General features: G+C 47.1%; 1 pseudogene; it reads left to right on the forward strand.

Annotated features, from left to right (window-relative positions):
* The first annotated feature begins 1501 nt into the window (after positions 1–1501).
* On the forward strand, positions 1502–17132 carry LOC146194331 (uncharacterized; annotated as a pseudogene).
* Positions 17133–20509: the final 3377 nt, after the last annotated feature.

Consider the following 20509-nt stretch of genomic DNA (forward strand, 5'->3'; position numbering starts at 1 on the left):
AATATCTGGGGGTATGGGTAAACGAAGGATTGGCATACATTAGAAAGCATGAGCAATCGCTTAAGGCCGAAGAGCGAAGGAATGCCGGGATAATGAAGCATAGGGCATTGTCCGGATACAAGAGGAATGAGGTTTGAGGGGTATTTGGAAAGGAATTATGGTGCCCGGACTTACTTTCGGAAATGCAGTTTTGTGCCTAAAATCAGAGGTAAAGTCGACATTAGAAATAAATCAGAGATCCTTTGGCCGATTAGCACTAGGTGCCCACGGCAAAACCACAAATTAGGGGGCACAGGGAGATATGGGATGGGCATCTTTCGAAGCACGGGAAGCTCAGAGTAAAATAATATATGAGGCACGTCTAAGGAAATTGGTCAGTAACAGATGGGCAGCTAAAGTATTTAAATACCTGTACTTAAAAAGCGTTGACACACAATGAAGGAAAAGAACTAGGAAACTAACTAGTAAGTATGCTAGTCACAAGGACGGAGAAATAAAGAGCATTAAGCAACAGGTGAAAAACACAGAAGGTAAAAATTGGATAAATTCGATGGAAAAGAAACAGAGTGTGGAATTATACCGAAAGTGGAAAATGTAGATCAGGAAGGAAGATTTCTTATATAACACAAGAGGCAGTGCCCTACTTTTTGAAGCTAGATCAGGGTGCCTTAGAACACGCAGCTACAAAAAGAAATTTAACGATGGAGATGACGCATGTGCTGTATGAGGTAACTCCAGTGAAACAATTGACCATATTATATTCGAATGTAATGGTATCCATCCGGACGTTGGTGCAGGCGCAGTCACTGTTCCTGAGGCTCTGGGGTTTAGAGATACTAGTGGCCGGGTGAATAAACCGGCGGTAGAAATTAGCAAAAAACGACTGGAAGATTGGTGGCTTAAAAGCAGAGAAGTGACATAATGTTAGTAATGTGGAAACAAAAATTTTATAAATTGAATGATGGATTAGTTAACCAATGTAAATCAATAATTAAGATATAGGTAGAAAAATGAGAATGATAGCTACAGCCACCACCCCGTTTCAATGGGGACGCTCCTTTATTCCATCCATCCATCCCTGGTGTGATGTCATTAGCGAGGCGAAGATGGACTAGCCATAGCTTCCTTAATACTTGAGAGTGCCTGCTCAAAGGCGGGGAGATGGCCGTTGGTAGGCAACATTGCTCTGCCGATTTTATCAGCGAGGTGCCTACACCAGCCCTGTCTAGCAGGTCTGGCACGACTGACGGACGCAAGCAGTGCGTTTTGGGTGCGGTTTGCACGTGTTGTGTCCTGAAATGGCCTACTGTTGTGTGCTGAAATGCAAATCGGACTCGCAACGAAACGTCCCCAGCATTTCATTTCATGAAATCCCCAGTGATTCAGAGTTACGCGGAAGGTGGCTGAAAGTTATCGCAAGGAAGGACTCGGAACCGAATACGGCGTCGCGGTATTCGGTAGCTTGTAGCAGGCACTTCATCTTCACGAACTACAAAGAGGGATGCAAAACCCACAAGTTCAAGAGAAGTGCTACTCCCAGCGTCTAAAACAGACCTGCTACCTGGCTTCTTTTTCCAGCATCGTAAAAGCATGTGAAAAACACTTGTGTGCTAGCATACCTCTGGACCAAGTAAGGAACTTTTCAAAAACTCGGCCGAAGTGGTCTGAGATTACAGTTCGTCATTCGATTGTGCTTAGGAACCTATCAACGAAGGCTTACGAGCACATCCGAAAGGAGGGCATGATAAATATTCCAAGCCGAGGAACTTTGCAGAGATTTTAGGGAGCAATATCAGGTAAAGTGGGCTTTACACCATTAGTCCAACAACGACTTCAAACTGAAGTGGAAATTCTTAAGAGTGAGCAGGCCAGGACGTGCTCATTGGTTGTTGATGGAATGAAAATTAAGTAACGGCTGCAATACAACAAACAGAGAGATGCTTTTGTTGGAGAAGTAATCTGTGGAAAGTACGTGTCAAGGCAAGCACCTCTTAACCACTACTGATAAATTCCCTCTAGAGTTTTGTGCTTACCGGCCTCTCAGTGCGCATTCGAATCCCTGTGGGCTATTTCTTTACCAAGAGCTGCACTGGCCAGCAGCTGTTTGTGTTATTGAAACACATAATTAAGCAGGTAAAAGCAACAGGTTTTCTTAGGATGCGCATTGTAACTGACAAGCACTAGATCAATGTTCTCGCCATGGTACTCCTATGCAATGAAACCCTTACACGTTGCAGTCAGCACCCTGAGAATCCAGCACGAAAGTTGTTTTTTTGCGTTTGACCAGTGACACCTAATCAAAAACATCACATCACAGTTTCGGGCGCGAGACCTTGGTGAGAGTGGTGAAGTTTCGTCCTCTCACCTGAAGCAGCTGTACCGCATTCAGCAAGGAAATATTCTGAAGCCAGTAAGATTTCTGACCAGGAAGCACGTTTATCCTTCAAATATTGAAACAATGAACGTGTCAAGGGCTGCTCAAATCTTCTCGCCAACAGTCACCGCAGCACTCATGGTGCTTAAAGAGCAAGCGGGCCGCACATCAGACATTACTTTCGCCGCTGTGGGCCCCACAGTTCAGTTCATGACAACTGTGCACCGTTGGTTCTTGCTGATGGACATAAGTAATTGCGTCCAGCATGTCCGCCAAAAATTGCCTGATGTCATGCAGTATGAAACAGCGGATGATACCAGCCTCACCTGGCTGTTGACATTTTTTCTCGAGTACCTTGAAGATATGAAGGCCAAATGCACACAGAAGCAGTTTCTAAGTAAAGAAACATACCCCGCTTTGGTGATGACAACCAAGTCAAATGTGGAGTGCGTGAGGCACCTGCTACAAGTTTCGAAATTCAGGTTTGTTCTCACACGAAAGTTTTCATCAGACCCAATAGAATCTTTTTTTGGATGGCTTCGGAGATCTTCTGGTAGCAATGATCAGACAGATGCCCAAGCTGTTTTTTCTGGAATGAAAAAAGTACTGAAGACCGGAATAATTTAAATTTCTAACTGCAACAATGTACTTGACGCCACAAGTCATGTGACAGGGGCACTACATAATGCCAGTAAATCGAGTGCTGATCACTCGGGCCAGTTCCCAATAGAAGCGACGAGAGTGCCTGCAGATAAGCTTAAGACTCCAGGCAGCTTTCTTCCCACAGTGGATATCGCAGCAATCGCCATGGTAGGAGGCTACCTGGCTCGTGTAATTCATGAACAGATAGACTTCAGCAGCTGCATTTTGCTTGTATCCCAGCCAGTATCATCATCTCCGTGTGACAGTCTGATCCGGCACCAGGACAGAGGAGGGCTCCTGTACCCTTCTAGTGAATCTGAGCGTGTGCAGAGTGCCTTGAAAATGTACATTGAGGTGATATCGAGCAAGAGAAGGAATCTTGATAAGCCACTGCACAAAGCTGTAGAGAATGCTGTCACTGTACTGGCAGACTGTGAAGTTCTCAAGTGTTCTTTCCCCGAGCACTACCTGGAGCTCTTAAAAATTGTGTGTACAAAGTATTTCAGGCCAATATTTACCGACTATGCTCTGTCTGTAATAGACAAAAATGACTTGGCCAAGACATTTTTCGTCAAGCTACTTGAGGATAACAGCGCGGGACACAGGACGGGAGCACAAGATTAGAGGACGACACAACGAGCGCTGACTTTCAACAACGTTTATTTTGGAACACCCTCAGCTTCTTATACCCTAACGCCACAGACGCGTACAGATGACTTGCACATATTAGCAAAGTTAAAAAACAAAACAAAAACATAATATTAGATAAATAAATACACGTTCCACATAACCTTTTGTTGCACACAGCGTGGTGCACTCTCTGAACACTCATGGAGACGATTGCACATTCAGCAGTTCGATTTCTTTTTGTGTTAACAGCAGGGCCGGTTTGCTTACACATCGTTCCTGCTGCCTAGCTATCTCAGCGGCTTCAATTATCTCCCGAACCAGCGCCTCATTATGTTTTGCTAGAACTTTACATTGGGTGAATTGCACGCAGCAAGTTTTTGACGCGCAGTCTCTTACATGGATCCCCAAATGCCTGCTTTTTTGTTCGACGTTGTTTTTGTGTTCTTTCAGCCTGTCATTTGTGCACCTTCCAGTCTGTCCTACGTATTCCTTCCCACACTTCAAGGGTATGGAATAAACAACGCCTTCCGCGCACTCCACAAAACGACTCTGGTGGTTTGTTACGCACCCCCTCTGCCTTTGCGATCCATCAGCGTTTACACGTCGGCAGAGGCTTTTCAATTTTTCAGGAGCAGTAAGCACTACATTAACGCCTGCTCTACGACCGATCTTTTTTAAGCGATGGGAAATGTTGTGCACATACGGTATGGCCACAATCCTGCGCTTGTTTGTTGTCTCCCTGTTCTCGTCACCTTGTTGAGCACCGACACGCTCGAGTCTCAACTTCTTGTTCAAACGTTCCGCAACAGAAACAAGCAAATGTGATGGGTACCCAGCTCCTGTAAGGCGGTCAACCTGGCGATGAAAACTGGCCTCCATGGTGTGAGTGCATGACTTCTTGAGAGCATTTGACAAACAAAGGTTTGCAACTGCTCTTTTCACAAGTTTCGAATGAGCCGAGTAGAAAGGGAGTGGCGCCTTGTCACCTCTGGGTTCATAAGCCCAGCAGACCTTCCCTTGCCCGAAATCAAGTCTGAGATCTAGAAATCTCATAGACCCCTGTACCGGGACTTCGTAGGTAATCGTGAGCGGCTGAAGAACGTGGTTAAAGCACGCCACTACTTCCTGAGCTACGTCTTGGGCGTTCGTGCCGCGGCCATCACAGAGCACAAGGTAGTCATCGACGTACCTAAACACTTTGCGGACGCTTGTGCCGGGGAGGGCGTTCAGAAGGATTCTGTCTTTCTGGGCGAGGTACAAGTCACTGAGGATTGGTGCAATACAAGAACCTATGCACACGCCGCTTTTTTGGAGATACATGTTACCCTCCCGATTCCCCTCTTGGGGAATCGAATAGTACAGATCTTTTACATCTACTATGTAAAAGATCTGTACTATTTGATTCCCCAAGATGATCTCCTAGAATGTGTAGAGACTTGCATAGATACGTACGGTGCAATCACTTTCCAAAATACCTGTGGTGTGTCGACAGGCGGGTTCTTGGAGCTGCTTGCTGTCTATTTGAAGTCTACCCATGTCCTCTGGGAGGGTAACATGTATCTCCAAAAAAGCGGCGTGTGCATAGGTTCTTGTATTGCACCAATCCTCAGTGACTTGTACCTCGCCCAGAAAGACAGAATCCTTCTGAACGCCCTCCCCGGCACAAGCGTCCGCAAAGTGTTTAGGTACGTCGATGACTACCTTGTGCTCTGTGATGGCCGCGGCACGAACGCCCAAGACGTAGCTCAGGAAGTAGTGGCGTGCTTTAACCATGTTCTTCAGCCGCTCACGATTACCCACGAAGTCCCGGTACAGGGGTCTATGAGATTTCTAGATCTCAGACTTGATTTCGGGCAAGGGAAGGTCTGCTGGGCTTATGAACCCAGAGGTGACAAGGCGCCACTCCCTTTCTACTCGGCTCATTCCAAACTTGTGAAAAGAGCAGTTGCAAACCTTTGTTTGTCAAATGCTCTCAAGAAGTCATGCACTCACACCATGGAGGCCAGTTTTCATCGCCAGGTTGACCGCCTTACAGGAGCTGGGTACCCATCACATTTGCTTGTTTCTGTTGCGGAACGTTTGAACAAGAAGTTGAGACTCGAGCGTGTCGGTGCTCAACAAGGTGACGAGAACAGGGAGACAACAAACAAGCGCAGGATTGTGGCCATACCGTATGTGCACAACATTTCCCATCGCTTAAAAAAGATCGGTCGTAGAGCAGGCGTTAATGTAGTGCTTACTGCTCCTGAAAAATTGAAAAGCCTCTGCCGACGTGTAAACGCTGATGGATCGCAAAGGCAGAGGGGGTGCGTAACAAACCACCAGAGTCGTTTTGTGGAGTGCGCGGAAGGCGTTGTTTATTCCATACCCTTGAAGTGTGGGAAGGAATACGTAGGACAGACTGGAAGGTGCACAAATGACAGGCTGAAAGAACACAAAAACAACGTCGAACAAAAAAGCAGGCATTTGGGGATCCATGTAAGAGACTGCGCGTCAAAAACTTGCTGCGTGCAATTCACCCAATGTAAAGTTCTAGCAAAACATAATGAGGCGCTGGTTCGGGAGATAATTGAAGCCGCTGAGATAGCTAGACTGCAGGAACGATGTGTAAGCAAACCGTCCCTGCTGTTAACACAAAAAGAAATCGAACTGCTGAATGTGCAATCGTCTCCATGAGTGTTCAGAGAGTGCACCACGCTGTGTGCAACAAAAGGTTATGTGGAACGTGTATTTATTTATCTAATATTATGTTTTTGTTTTGTTTTTTAACTTTGCTAATATGTGCAAGTCATCTGTACGCGTCTGTGGCGTTAGGGTATAAGAAGCTGAGGGTGTTCCAAAATAAACGTTGTTGAAAGTCAGCGCTCGTTGTGTCGTCCTCTAATCTTGTGCTCCCGTCCTGTGTCCCGCGCTGTTATCCTCAAGATGCATAACCAACATGCCCAAGCTGCTATTCTAGTCAAGCTACTGTCGCGGAAGCAACTGAAGTTATAGAAGAAGACAAAGTGAAAGTGATGAAAAATGTTTTTTTTTTGGTCGGTGTCACTCATCATGCATCATCCTGACCAGGCCTTTGACTTCAAGAAGCCTGGAATACATGTAGCAATAAAGCTGTTGTGATGTACATAATTATGATTGCATTTCTTTACCTGCATATTAACGCAGAACATTTTGTGCTCGTAGGCTTCAACTGAGCTGAAAATTAGCACGCATAAAAGACAGACAGATATGCATAAAACATTAAAGGGAAGTGAAAAGAAAAAGTCTCATAAATTTTACAATAGCTGTTTGACATGAAGTTTAGTTGTTTCTGCAGCTTCCATTTCGCGACTAAATGTGGACCGAGAACTATGCTATTATAGTGCATGGGTCTTTGTCACTATACACGGGCAATAAATCTATCACATTTCTTTTGCTCTTTTGAGAAAAAGCCCCGGCATCCACACTAACATCAGCACGATGTTAGACGCAATTGCTATGACTTGTACTGATGCTCCGCTATGAAAACATACAAGTTTAGGCTGACTTATATCAGGCAAATATGATATCATATTTATCAGACAAGCGTAGCGTGAACATGGAAATTATATCACACTTCTCGGCGGTATTTTTTTAGTACGAAATGAGCTGTAAATATTCGTTAGGCAGAATACATGCCATGCGTCTGCTCCGGATGGATGGATGGATGGATGGATGGATGGATGGATGGATGGATGGATGGATGGATGGATGGATGGATGGATGGATGGATGGATGGATGGATGGATGGATGGATGGATGGATGGATGGATGGATGGATGGATGGATGGATGGATGGATGGATGGATGGATGGATGGACGGACGGACGGACGGACGGACGGACGGACGGACGGACGGATGCACGGATGGACGGATGGACGGACGGATGGACGGACGGACGGATGGATGGACGGACGGATGGATGGATGGACGGATGGATGGATGGATGGATGGATGGATGGATGGATGGATGGATGGATGGATGGATGGATGGATGGATGGATGGATGGATGGATGGAATATAGGAACGTCCCCTTTAAAACGAGGTGGTAGCAGTAGTATCATGCTCATTTTTCTCCCTTTATCTTAGTTATTGTTTTTGATTCGTTAACTATACCATCATTCTATTTAATAAATTTTTGTTTCTCCATTAATAACATTATGTCTCTTCGCTGCTTTTAAGCCACAAATCTTCAAGTCGTTTATTGCTAGTTTCCACCACCGGTTTATTCACTCGGACACTGGTAACTCTAATTCCCAGAGCTTCAGGAAGAGTGACTGTGCTTGCGTCAATTCCGGATGGATACCATTACATTCGAGTATAATACAGTCAATTGTTTCACTGGAGTTACCACATACAGCACATGCGTCATCTTCATTGCTAAATTTCTTTTTGTAGCTGCGTGTACTAAGGCACCCTGATCTAGCCTCAAAAAGTAGGGCACTGCCTCTTGATTTATTAAAGAAAGCTTCTTTCCTGATCTGCCTTTTCCACTTTCGGTATAATTCCACACTCTGTTTCTTTTCCATCGAAGTTATTCAATTTTTACCTTCTGCGTCTTTCACCTGTTGCTTAAGGCTCTTTGTTTCTCCGTCCTTGTGACTAACTTGCTTACTAGTTTGTTTCCTAGTTCTTTTCCTCTATTGTGAGTCAACGCTTTTTAAGTATAGGTATTTCAATACTTTAGCTGCCCATCTATTACTGTCCAATTTCCTCAGACGTTTCTCATATAATATTTTACTCTGAGCTTCCCGTACTTCGAAAGATGCCCAGCCCATATCTCCCTGTACCGGCTCATTTGTGCTTTTGCCGTGGGCACCTAGCGCTAATCGTCAATCAGCTCTCTGATTTATTTCTAATGTCGACTGTACCTCTGATTTTAGGCACAAAACCGCATTTCCAAAAGTAAGTCCGGGCACCATAATTCCTTTCCAAATACCCGTCAAAACCTCATACCTGTTGTATCCCCACAATCCCCTATGCTTCATTATCGCGGCATTTCTTCGCCCATTGGCCATAAGTGATTCCAATGTATGCTTTCCAATTTATGCTTTCCAATGTGTGCCAATCCTTCGTTTACCCATACCCCCAGATATTTATATTCTGCTACTCTGGGTATTTCATGGCCTTGTAATTTAAGACCATTATCTGTTGAGCAGTTGAAAATCATCAGACCGGACGTAACTGCGCTCAAACTGAAGCCTAGAGCATCCCCTTCGTCTGCGCAATACTTAACTAGAGTTTGCAATTCTTCCAGACTCTCAGCCAGCAGCACAATATCGTCTGCATGCATCAAACCGGCGAGGCGCTGCTCTACAGCCTTTCCACCTAATCTATGTGACAGGTTAAAACCCAGGTTACTTTTCTGTATCCTCCGTTCCAGGTTTATTATATAAAGCAAAAACTGTCGCGGTGATAGAGGACAGCCTTGTCTTAATGCTTTGCATACTTTGACATCTTCCATACTTCTTATCCCTTTCCATGTAATTTCTACTTTGATATCCCGTTATATTTCCTGTAGGAACTCTATTATCTCATACCAGATACCTTCTTTTAATATGTTCTACAGGCGTTCCCTGTTTATGTTGTCGTAAACAGGGAAGGCCAATACAAAGGCCTATTTTCCACTCTAGATATTTCGATGCATTGGGTAAGCACGAATAGGCTATCATCTAAGCGCCTACCATTTCTAAAGCCGTTCTGAAGTTCTCCGAGTATCTTGCTGCTTTCTACCCATGCTTGCACCTTTAATTTCACCGCCTGCATGGCCAACCTGTACATAACAGATGTTATGGTAATCGGCCAGTAGGACTTTATGTGCATCCTTTCTCCTTTCCCTTTATAAATCAAATTCATTTTACTCTGCCGCCAGCTGTTCGGAATTTGCTTATTCGTTATGACTGTTTGCAAAGCTTTTAACAACATTTCCTTACTTTTTGGACCCAGTTCTTTAATCAGCTTGATCGGAATTCCATTTATTCCTGTAGATGTGTTTTTAGGAATATTTTGTTCTGCCTTGTTCCAGTTTAGAGTGGTCAGTTCTAAGCGGCTTTGTATTCTGCTACCTTGTGTTGCTTCCTGATTTGCGGAGAATACCCTATCGTCGCTCTTAGATGACTCAGCTATAACTGTTGTAATGTAGTTCACTGCGTTGTCTGCCTTTAAACAATTTCCCTCGTTATCTTGAATCCGATCCTGCTTTCTTTGATTCTTTTTCCTATCCAGCTTTATGGTTCCAAAATTTTCTTGTTCCGCCTCTGGAGGCATCGTGTATGTCGGCCATCCAGCGATCGGTGGACTGCTTTATTTTACTTTGGACGAGGGCCTGTACCTCAAGTTTCTTTTGTCGATATGACCCAAATATTTGGTCGATTTCCTCCTGAGATACCTCTGCTTTCTTTGCATCTCGGTGTTCCCTTGAAGCAGACCGTCGTTGTTCAATAGCTTCCCTGATTTCCTTATTCCACCAGCTCCGTGGCTTCCTCTTTCCATGCCAGAGGTTTGCTACTTTAACCTCCTTAATGTTCCTCCTTATGAGTAGTTCTACCTGTTCATAATCCCAGTCTTCCATGGGTCTTTTCTCTATTTCTTCCTCCATGTCTGCTGCTATCTGCGCTATTTAATCGTCGTTTAATTTTGGGTTTACTTTTTGTCCAAGTTGCATTTCTCTTTTCTTCAAGGGCCCACGTTTATGATTACTTCCCAGACTACACTCCCCTTCTTCGTCTATTTCCATTTTTGTGTCCTTGCTATAAATTCCCTGCGGCATTAGACAGTAGTGCACCCAGGGCTGTTAGCGCCGCCTATCGCTAGAAACTCGAACTGGAAAAGTATAAACGAGGCTATGGGCTACCAAGTAGTGCTCTTTGGCGTGTGGCGTCCGTGTGCTGTGCGATGTCAGCGCACGTTAAAGATCCCCAGGTGGTCGAAATTACTCCGCAGCCTCCACTACGGCTCCCCTTTCTCTCTATCCACTTTCACTCCCATCTTCATCCCTTCCCTTACGGCGCGGTTCAGGTGTCCACAGAGACAGATACTGCGCCTTTCCCTTTACCAATTATTATTATTATTATTATTATTATTATTATTATTATTATTATTATTATTATTATTATTATTATTATTATTATTATTATTATTATTATTATTATTATTATTATTATTATTATTATTATTATTATTCGGCGTAGCGTGGCACTTAGCCTCGCCGGGCGTTTCGCGCTTCTCCCACTAGGTGCGCTGTGGTCTAACAGGTGGTAAGGTTGCCTAACAGGTGGCAGGGTTTCTCGATGCGCGCACTTCCCTCCGCCACTCTGGAGAGTGGGGACATTTTTTGAAAGTGTCAGTGCCGAGTCTATTCTTCCACCGTGGTGCCGCCTCTACGCCTCCATATTTGAGCCCACGCAAGCGTGTCCCGCTTTTGCGGCGGCTGTCGCGTGGCGTTCCTTGGCGCGCGTTCAAGATTGGGATTGCAGATAACAGGAGCGCTCCTGAATCGCTATGAGAAAGGTGGGCCAAAATATAGCGCAGTTGTCTCCACCCTTCGAGGGTGCCAGGGCGCGCGCATCGAGGTACCCTAAAGCCCGGTTCACACTGCGGGAACACAACAGCGGCGTGGAGAAAACCTGTCCGCCTGTCAAGCCGGAGACTTGTTTCCGAAGACACTTGTTTCCAAGCAGCTTGTCACACTGCACAAGCAGCTGAGAAACAAGGCAGGTTGCCGTGGTGTTACGTCGAAGTGACAGACTTGGGCCACGAAAACTAAATGCGAACCGCGGTCGTCGGCAGTGTTTGACTTGTTCGCTGGCCGAGCGAAAATCCCAGCGACGACACACCACTCCCGCCACTTAACCGTGATTGATCGTTTTATAATGGTTTTCGAGCTCACAAGCAGACTTGAAAGAAAAAGCTCCCCTTAATCGCTTTGTTGTCTCCCGCGGTACGGCGTCTTGAATGCAGTTGGGCAGTGGGCCACAACTGAAACCAGCTGTGATGTAGCCGCCCTGGTTCTATTCTTATCTCCGGCCCTTTCTTGTGCGCAAGACCCCTCCTTGCGGTGGCCGTCGAGGCTCGCCTCCTCTTTTGTGCGCCGGACTCCGGAGTCGGCCGCGGTAGGGTGCCTTGATGCGCGCCCGCTCTCCGGAGAGCGGGCGCGGATCGAGACACCCTAGCCCACGGCTAGGCTAGAGAGCAGCAGAAGAGCGTCGCCGAAGTTGTATTTTCAGTGTGACAAGGCGTTTGCCAGGGATTCCTGCAGACCTTTCCGTTCCGTGTAACCTGGCGACAAAGACTTACTTCCGCACAGTTCGTGTTGAATTAGTGTGACAGGGTAGCTGACATTATGCGAACATGCTGTCGCCAAACAGAGTCGACCAAATGTTTCCGCAGTGTGAACCTGTCTTAACAGGTGGTGTCGTACTTCCATTGGAGACACTTCGCCTCTCTTGCTTTAGAAATCTCCTCTAGGCTTAAATACAGCTAAGCCACTGTGAATTTTTTTACTCACACTCTAACTGGTTTTCTGAGAAATTTTCCAGAAAATGTTTGGCGCTATCTTAATAAAAGAAAGAAAACAGTAAATCAGGAGACAGTGGCCGATGGCCTTATTGCAGATAAATCGGATATAGCATTTAATTAAATATTTCCAATCCGTATTCGCAGGAAGAACGAGCCAAACGGAATTGCGCGACGAAGCACATTCTTGTAAATGTTTATCACTGCTATTGAATTTAATCAGAGTAATGTGTTTCAGCAGCTGTTACAATTCTATGAAAGAAAAGCTATTGCTCCATATAGAATACTTCATCATCATCATATCATCATCAGCAGCAGCAGCAGCAGCAGCAGCAGCAGCAGCAGCAGCAGCAGCAGCAGCAGCAGCAGCAGCCTGACTATACCCACAGCAGGGCGAAAGCCTCTCCCATATTTCTACACTTAACCCTGTTCTGTGCTAGCTGCATCCACTTGACCCCTGCGAACGTCTTAACCTCATCCGCCCACCTAACTTTCTGCCGCCCTCTGCTACGCTTTCCTTCCCTTGGAATCCAGTTTGTTACCCTAAGCGACCATCGGTTATCTTCTCTTCGCACTACATGTCCTGCCCATGTCCATTTCTTCTTCTTAATTTCCGCTAGAATGTCGGTAACGTGAGTTATTTCTCTGACCCACTCTGCACACTTCCTATCTCTTAATGTTACCCCTACCATTTTTCGTTAAATAGCCCTCTGAGTTGTCCTCAACTTAAGTAGAACCCTTTTGATTAGCTTCCAGGTTTCAGCCCCAAAGGTGAGTACAGGTAAGATGCAACTGTTGTATACTTTCCTCTCGAGCGATACCGGTAAGCTGCTAGTCATAATCTGCGAGTGCTCGCCAAATGCGCTCCATCCCAATCTTATTATTCTTGTTATTTCCTTTTCATGGTCCGGATCTGCGGTTACTACCTGTCCTAAGTAGACATATTCGCCTCTTCGCTACCTAATGTAGACTGCCGTTCCTTCCCGAGGCTGTTGAACATTACCATAGCCTTCTGCACATTGATTTCCAAGCCTACCTTTCTACTTTCCTTGTCTAGGTCATCAATCATTATTTGCAGTTCATCCCACGAGTTGCTTAGCAAGGCAATGCCATCAGCAAATCGCAGATTACTGAGGTATTCTCCATCTACCCTTATCCCTAACTGCTCCCATTCCAAGTCTCTGAATACTTCCTATAAGAAAGCTGTGAATAGTACTGGGGAGATTCTCTCTCCTTGACTAACATCTTTCTTTATGGGAATTTTGTTACTTTCTTTATGCAGAACTATGGTTGCTGTGCAGCCACTATATATATATATATATCTTCCAGCACTTTCACGTACGGCTCGTCTACCCCTTATTTCGCAATGCCTGCATCGCCGCCGAGGTTTCAACCGAGTCAAATGTTTTTTTGTAACCAATGAATGCTATGTATAAGGGCTGGTTATATTCCAAGCATTTTTCTATCACCTGATTGATGGTATGGATATGATCGATAGTAGAGTACCGTTTCCGAAAACCTGCTTGATCCTTTGCTTGATTGCCTGATTCTATGGTTGTCCTGATTCTATTAGGGATTACCTTAGTAAATACCTTACACGTAACAGACAGTAAGCTGATTGGTCTGTAATTTTTAAGGTCCTTAGAGTTGCCTTTCTTATGAATGAAGATAATGTTTGCATTCTTCTATGGTTCCGGTACCGTCGATGACACCAGGCACTGCGTATACAGGTTGGCCAGTTTTTCTATCACGACATCCCCCCCGCCCTTCAGCAAATCTGCAGTTATCTGATCCTCTCCAGCTGATTACCTTCTTTTCCTAGTTTCTAATGCTTTCTTGACCTCGTCCTTCGTAAGTGGTGGAACGTCTAACTGTTTTTCCCTACCGCCAATCTCATTACGGTCCTGACTACTTTGGCTACTGTAGAGATCTGTATAGAACTCCTCGGCTACTTTGACTATCTTGTCCATATTCGTGATGACATTGCCCGCCTTGTCCCTTATCGCATACATCTGGTTTTTGCCTATGCCCAATTTCTTCTTTACCGCTTTAAGGCTTCCCCCGTTCTTTACAGCATGCTCAATTTTCTCCATGTTACACTTCCCTATAATGGCCACCTTGCGCTTATTGATTAGCTTTGATATCTCGGCCAATTTGATCTGGTCTGTTGGATTGGAAGCTTTCATACTCTAGCGATTCTTAATCAAATCTTTCGTCTCCTTAGACAGCTTACCGGTATCATCTCTAACTACCCTACCGCCTACTTCTACCGCGCACTCAGTAATGATATCTCTGAATATTGTTCATTGCTTCTAGGGTAATGTCGCCATCCTCGGTTAGAGCTGAATATCTATTCTGTAGCGAGATCCTGAACTCTTCTGCCCTCCCCCTCACCGCTAATTCGTTGATTGGTTGCTTTCTTACTAATCTGTTGCGTTTCTTCTTCAGATTTCGGCTAATTCGGGACCTCGCCATCCTGTGTTCACTGCATCACACTTTCCCAATCACCTCTACATCTTGCATAATGGCGGGGGTTGAACACATTATGAAGTCAATTTCATGTTTAGTCACCCCGTTAGGACTTTTCCATGACAATTTCCGGTTCTTCCTTCTTGATGAAGAAGGTATTCATGATTCGTAAATTATTTCACTCTGCAAACTCAACTAGTAACTCCCCCCTGGTATTCCTGGAACCAATGCCATAGTCACCTACTCCCAGGTCTCCTGCCTGCTTTTTCCCTACCCTGGCATTGAAGTCGCCAATTAGTACAGTATACTGCGTCTTTAGTTTTCGCATTGCCGATTCTACATCTTCGTAGAAGCTTTCAACTGCCTGGTCACCATAACTACTTGTAGGTGCATAGGCCTGTACAACCTTCAGTTTATACCGCCTATTAAGCCTAATTACGATGCCTGCCACCCTCTCATTAATACTATAGAATTCATCTATATTGACAGCTATTACTTATTGACAAGGAAACCTACTTCTAGTTGTCGCCTCTCTGGTAAACCTCGATAACACAGTACATGCCCATCCTTCAGTACAGTATAAGCCTCATTCGGCCTCCTAACCTCACTAAGCCCTATGACATCCCATTTCATGCGCTCTAGTTCCTCTAACAGCACTGCTAAATTAGCTTCACTAGCTAGGGTTCTAGCGTCAAACGTTGCCAGGGTCAGTTTCCAGTGGCGGCCTGTCCAGCGGAGCCAGGAATTCTTAGCACCCCCTGCTGCGTCACAGGTCTGACCGCCGCCGTGGTCAGTTGTTCCGCAGCCGCTGGTGACTGAGGGCCGGGGTTTTATGGAGCTTATCATGAGAGGTTGCGGCCAATTACTGCACCAGAGTGGGCCAACTCCTGTTCTGGTGAGGGAGTGCGTTGCCGGAGGTGTTCACCGGCATCATGTCGCACCCCAAACTTGTTTATGCAATTCCATCGACACGCGTATTTTTTTTCCGGTGGATAATTGCGCGGCACCGGGATTTCAGCCCCGGTCCTCTTGCATGCGAGGCGGATGTTCTACAGCTACGCCACCGCTGCACTCTATGGAATACTTACGTGTTTCTTGAAGTGGGATATAATTACCACTTCACTAACTACCACTAATTACCGAAATATACTTACCAATTAGAAGGACAGCCATTCAGCGTCCCACTTCAAGAAATGGAATACTTGCGTGTTTTTTGAAGTGTTTCTTTAAGTGGGATGCTGAATGGATGTCCTTCTAATTGGTAATTATATTTCGAAAATCACTTGTAAGTTGTAACAAATTATGTGCCCCAAGACGGGCGCTCTGCCATTGTTATGCCTGCATTTAAAAGTGGCAACCGCACACTCATGAGCAACTATCGACCTCTGTCACTTCAGACTGCTGCAAGGTTATAGAACAGATTATTGCGAAACATATCTTTATAGAAACAACCAGACTACTTTCTTACTGTCAACACGGGTTCCGGCGAGGGTTTTCAACAGTGATACAGTTAATTGGGTCAGTACATGACCTTTCTAAAGCTATACCGACCGAGGGCAGGTTGATTTTACTTTTGTAGGTATTGCCGCGAAACATCAAAATCATTTATTTTTTCTTTCTAAAAAGCCACCGGCATGCGGCCTTATCACTGTGATTCCAGCCGTTGCCGGGTGCAACGGCCATTCTTTGTTCGATGACAGCCGAGCATGGTTGTTTCTATCGCCGTCGTCGAACTGCCTTCATTGACGCATACTCCGGCGGCCCCCGGATCCAACTCGTCCTCGGGGTCCCGCTACCAGTTACAGGGCGCAGGCGCCACGCTTCCAGCCGTGGTGTCCGCGGCTAGGGCAGCCATGGATTTGCCGCCTCCAGTCCAGCGCCCTTCGAAATCGCAATGCTTTCAGTTCACCCCGCTGGAGCCTGCTCCGGCGGACGACCTAATTGACGCACTCGAGGCGGTCGTCGGTGTCGGGGGCCTCCAGTGTCTGCAGCAACTCGACGGAACAAAGTTCCCAGCTGCTGTCTCGTCTACGGCTCCAGCAACTAAGATGGTAGCGTCGGGCACGATCATCGTCGCTGGAAAGCAGGTACCACTGGCGCAAATGGTTGCTCCAGTGGCTTACGTGACTGTGTTCCGTCGACCACCGTCGGTGACCGACGACTCCCTTGCCGCCGCTCTAAAGCCGTACGGCAAGGTCCGCTCTGTTACCGAGCCTCTTTTCAAGGGAAAGAGTTATGTGCGTAACGGAGCACGGCTGGTAAAGCTAGACATGCTGCGGGCACCGCCCAACTTCATCACTTCACTGAACACCGTGCGAAGCTCCAGTATCGCAAGTGCTCCGAGTTGGGCGCACAGGGTCATTTTGGTGCTTCCTGCACCGCGGCACGTTGTGGCCGCTGCTCCACGTACAGCCACGAGACAGAGGCATGCCAAGCAGCGTGTAAACGGTGCGGCGGCAACTTCGTTACCAAGGACTGCGTGATGCCGCGCTCGTATGCGGCCGCTGCTACGCCTGATACCACGTCGCACCAAGTTGGAAACGCCGCCGTGACAGTCCTCAATGAGCCCTCAGTAGTGTCCAGTAAAACTCTCACTACAAACTCTGAGGGCGAAGCTGACAGGGTGTCCAATGCCGTCCAGTCGCCGGAATCCGACGTCACGGGCTCGGAATTTACGACCGATGACGAGTCGTCCTTTGTGTATTTCTCGGACGCGTCGCACCTTCCCGCCACACCGACATACGAGAGTGCGGCTCTGAACACACCCACTACGAAGGATCGCACTCTGCCAGAGGCCTATTTGGAGTCGGCGGCTTCTCCCTCACCTGGAGCCACCGTAAATGCACTGTCCGGAGACTACAGTCATGAATCGGAGCTTTCCAGAGCACCTAGTCTCCTGTCCGGGTCGTTGCGCGCGTTGGGCGCAAGTGCTCCCAATACCCAACGAATAAGTGCGCGGAAAAAGTGGCTTCTAGATGGTGCTGACGAAACAAAGCACCAACACCCGGCATTGCGTGGTGGAGCATGCGCGACGACGCTTTCGGCTCCAAAAAAGAAGCCGATGACCACTGAGAAGGACGCTCCAATGGATGTCTCGCTTTCCGAGACGTAAGCGTTATGGCATCTCTCTGCAAGGTGACAGGCCGTGACGGCCAACCTTATCCTTCCCCGCTTTGCGAAGGACAAAGCGCCGCTACATTGGCGCTCCACCCTAGCCACAGCTATTCTATCGGCACCACGGCTTCGCTGGCGCCGATGGTGAACGATGGACGGTGCGTGCGGTGCAGTGTGTGTTCGTTCGAGTGTGACTGTGTGCTTTCCTCTGCAGCCACTCTCTGGCGGGACGTTTTCGCCGCCTGTAGTCTGCGTGTCGTCGCCGCCGCGTCGCCGTCGAGCCAACAGCGGGGATCTAAGCGGGGACCTGCGGGGTATCGTCATGCCATTCCATGGCGCCGACGAAGGGTGCACTCGCAAGCTTTGTTCGCAGAACTATAACGTGCGTCCGTCGCCGTTTTGTTTGTTATCCTGCTCCGTTTCTTCTTCGTTGGTTTGGTTTCATTCATTAGTTTGTTATGATGGCTAGGTTTCGCTTTCTTACTTTTAACGTGCAACCGTTTCGTAATCCCGATAAGCAGCGGCAAGTGCTACACCTTGCACGTTTGTACCAATTTGATGCTTTCTGTTTGCGGGATTACAATTTCCATACACCTGCAGGTGTCACTTTTTTCGCCTTTATTTTCTTTATTTGTGGTAAAAAACTGTACACGAACAGTTGGTTGGACGCATAGCCTTTACGGCTAGTAATGGGTCCAAATGAAGATGCCTTTTTTTCTTTCATGGACTCGCGGTTTTGCAGCGTGGGTATCGTTTTTCTTAACCATGCGTTTACATGGAGTGCTCACTGCACGTTCGGTCTCGACGGTCGCTTGATAGCGGTGGACGTTTTTTTTTTGGACGGCCGGAGAACTCGTTTCGTCAACGTTTACGCGCCGGTCACGCGTAGTTTGACGAACGAGGTCTTCAAGTCTATTGCACCAAATTTTTTTTATGATATTCCGCACGTCCTGCACGGATACTTTAACTGTGTGTTGGACTCATGGTGCGACATCAGAGGCCTAGACAAGGCGCTTCAAATTGTCATGCCAAAGAACTAGGGAAGCTTGTCCGCTCCCTGTGCCTTCAGGACACATGGGCCGCACTACACGGGGACAATTTTGTGGCAACGCGAGCTAGGGGTCGGAGTGCTAGCCGGCTAAACGGAGTTTATATCCCCTACACTGGCGGCGAATTTGCTTGATTTTGAGGTGTTGCTCTTTCCTGCTGCGATCGGAAGCATCAGTGACCGTCTCCTAGTAATGAGGACGCCGCAGGGGGCGCGGGGGGCGCCCGGACGCTCCAACAGCCCACTAATGCGGCGAATGGACGCGTCTATACTGCATGATGACTGTATTACTACCATTCGCGCGGAACTGCGTGCATTGGTATCGGATGAGACTCACTTGACTCCCACGGGCTGGGATACCCTGAAATTACGATGGCGAGATGTTCTCGTTCTCAAGGGGAAAGCGGGGCGCGTCCGTGTTACTACGGCGCTTAACGACGTCCTCAGGCGTATGCGGATTGTACGCGATTGCGGCGAGTTAACTTTCGCGTGAGAGAGTATCTTAACGCACTGTGCACTTGGAATCATCGCATCCTTGAGAACAGCTCCCGCTCATCACCATTTGGCAGCAGGTTCACGCATTCCCCTTGTTGACACAGCTGACATTGGGCAGGCGCGCTCGCAAGGTCAGTCTAAAGTTCGGTCACCGTAAGTGGATGAAGTAATCTTGGAATATGGTACTTCCTATTCGTATGAAGCCGATATCCAGAGCATCTTTTGCGGCCATTTTGCTGCCCTGTTCTCGTCCCAAGGCATCGACAAACACGAAGGTTATGAAAAAGCTGTCAGCTCCTTCTGCGGGCCCCTCCCTCAGCTCCCTGAAGAGGCAAGCGTGGCACTTACATCTCCAGCTTCTATTGAGGAGGTGCGCGACGCCTTAGGGGCCATGAATCAGTTTACTGCACCTGGTCCAGATGGGATGGTTGCAGGTTTTTGCACCACCTATTTTGACATCATGGGTGGTTTAATTCTTAAGCTTGTGAACGGTTTGTTTCAAATGGCACGGAGGCACTCTCCTTTAGCGCTAGGCGCATCGTCTTGCTCCTAAAGGATGGCTTGACACCATCAAACCCGGCGTCTTGGCGACCAGTTACCCTCCTGAACACTGATTATAAACTGATTGCCACTCTCCTCGTTAGAAGGCTGCGCGCCACCTAGAAGATCTGGTAAGCACTTACCAGTCCTGCGCGGTAAATGGTAGGTCGGTGCTTGCCTCCCTTACGTTAACGAGAGATGTATTTGCTTACACTAATGCCAAAAGTGTCAGTGGTTTATTCGTTGCTTTAGACCATGCCACGGCTTTTGATAACGTAGATCACAGCTATCTTTTTGATGTGCTTAGTTGCTTTGGCTTACTGATTGATTTAGTACTACTCATACGATCACTATATAAGAGTTTAACCAGCCAACGTGTCCTCAATGGCACCATCGCAGGCCGTTTTGCGGTAATATGAGGGGCACGACAAGGGTGCCTGCTCTCACCGGCCCTTTTCGTGCTTGCTCTGGATCCTTTTCTGCGTAAAGTAGTCGCCGACAAAGGAATCCGGGGCTTCCCAATGGTAGGACAGGAAACGCTTGTAGTTTCTGCGTATGCAGATGATATCTGTGTTTTTGTTTGGGACAACGAGAGCTTCCAGTCTTCCTATCTACCTTTGACCAATACGCCCTTCTGTCAGGTGCACAGCTCAACCCCAGCAC

This window comes from Amblyomma maculatum, chromosome 3 (assembly GCF_055883805.1).
Source record: "Amblyomma maculatum isolate TAMU_Amacu chromosome 3, ASM5588380v1, whole genome shotgun sequence".
Classification (NCBI taxonomy): domain Eukaryota; kingdom Metazoa; phylum Arthropoda; class Arachnida; order Ixodida; family Ixodidae; genus Amblyomma; species Amblyomma maculatum.